The sequence below is a fragment of the Pteropus vampyrus genome, unplaced genomic scaffold, assembly GCF_000151845.1.
Source record: "Pteropus vampyrus isolate Shadow unplaced genomic scaffold, Pvam_2.0 Scaffold97, whole genome shotgun sequence".
Taxonomy (NCBI): domain Eukaryota; kingdom Metazoa; phylum Chordata; class Mammalia; order Chiroptera; family Pteropodidae; genus Pteropus; species Pteropus vampyrus.
Window position 1 is genome coordinate 4,807,467 of NW_011888878.1, and position 2,183 is coordinate 4,809,649.

A 2,183-nucleotide genomic window follows, 5' to 3' on the forward strand; every position below is an offset into this window, starting at 1 on the left:
TTTTTGTCATTTGCATGTGTAATTTTCTCTCTTTATCTTAACACAGTGGGAAAAGACTCTCTTTTCATTCCTGCATACAGCTGATCTCTAGCCTGTTCTTTGGCGCCCATGACTTTCTGCCTTCTCAGGCAATTTGATCAATTGACTATTCTCTATACATCCTTTCATCTTCATCTCCTTCTCCACAATGTCAGTGCAAGAACATTCAAACCTGTAGTGTTAACAAAAATTTATTTTAGCCAAGGAAAGTATACCCCTGGAAGCAAGATCTCCACAGACTGAGATAAAATGCTTCCAAGAATAACACTTTGCAGTTTCTTTTGTGCGCGTTTTGTGGTTAAAGAGGGAATGTAAGGAAGGATACAAGAAGGTGCAAGAAAGCAAGGCAGGGATTGGACTACAGGATAAACTCTTGAGAGTGGTCAGGCAGGGATCAGATTACAGGCACTCTGTTGAGGGTGATATTAGAAAGAAGAATCTGAAATGGGGCATTTCAAAGGTGTATTAACCTAGACACGAAGGTGTATTAACAGACACAAAGGACAGGGCTTACTTAAGGCAAAAATAAGCCTTTTAGTAAAAAGTTATAAACCTGGAGTGTGACTATCTACCATGAGCTGCCCAGTTAGAAATTTATGACCAGATCACCCTGTGAGGTTCCCATAGAATCCTTTTTTTTTCTTTTTTCCTGTGTACAATATATTTCTTCTCATTTAAATTAATAAACTATAATTTAAGCATGTTTCTCCTACATTTAAAAAAGTACTGTGAATACCAGGGTTCCTCTTAGCAACCACCGTAAACCCCTTCCTCCTGTGGAGCCAAACATTTCAAAAGTTCTTTTCATTCCTCATTTTCTGGAGTTTCTCAACTCTTAGTAGCTCCCCAGCCAACTGCTTTCTGACTTATTGCCACACTGCTGCCTTGACATTGCTCAAAAAATATCAGCACTGCCCTCACTAAAGTTAAAGGCATTGGATGTTTATCTCTTCTGGAAGCAATTGATACTGCTGACCACTCCCTCCTTCTTGAAACATCCTCTTTTCTTTTTATCTTAAATCCACACTCTCCTGGATTTCAGCTATGGTCAGCCACTGCTTTTCCACCTCTTTTAAGAGTTTCTCCTTTTTGTGCTTCTCTTTTAAATCACAATTTGTTTGATTCTATTTAATTGTTTGGTTCTTCAATTTAAATCTCATTCAGGGACTTTTCTCTTCTGACTCCTCACTCATCCTGAAAAAACTCTGTTGAAGAGCTAGTGTTGATATAAAGGTATAATCTATTATATAAAAAAAGGAAAAATGTAAGTAGAAATAAAATATCTGAAGCCAATGCATTTAAATAAATAAATATGTCATCAAGATCTTACGAAGAAACAAATGGGGAAACAGAACATTTATATTATTTGACCATTGTTGAGATAAGAATGTTTAAACCTGTAGACAATTTCATAAGTGATTACTTGAGCCAATCTGATGACATGCCAGGAAGTAAAATTTCAGATGTTCTGAGAATGGAATGACAGTTTTGTAGTTCTTTTTATACATTTGGAGTTATAGGAAGGAACGAACCTAAGGAACATTGCATGAAGGTGGGAGAAAGTAAGGTGGGTAAATTTCTATAACTGGATGACAGGATAGATTATGGGCTCCCTTGAGGGTGGTTACATCTTTAAGGGGTCTGGAAAAGAGACTTACCTCTGGCATTCCAAAGGTGAGTTAACCTAGATGCACAAGAATAATGGGCAAGGTTTGCTTAAGTCAAAGATAAAACTTTTATAGGCCTGAGCTGTGACTACCTACCATGATCTGCCCAGTTAGGAATTTATGATCAGATCACCTTGTCAGGTTACTTTTGTCACTGATTTATTACACAACCTCTTTGTCATTCACATCATAGAAAAGAGATGAGATGAGTAGTAGGAGTTTGAAATCAGGTTTCCCTGAATAGTCACCACACCCTAGATTCTCTTTGAAGTAGAAACTATCCTTTATGCTAATAATGTATAATGGACCCCCAAAAAATCTGATGAAATTAATATCAGAAGTGAAGAAATTCAAGGTCTAATTACATTCATCTTGAGAGAAGGTTGGAAGACAAGTAGAATTCGGATCATGCAAAAATAAGTTAAATTCACCCAGAACATTTGGGAGCTTCCGGAGACTGCATATCTATTGTTTATG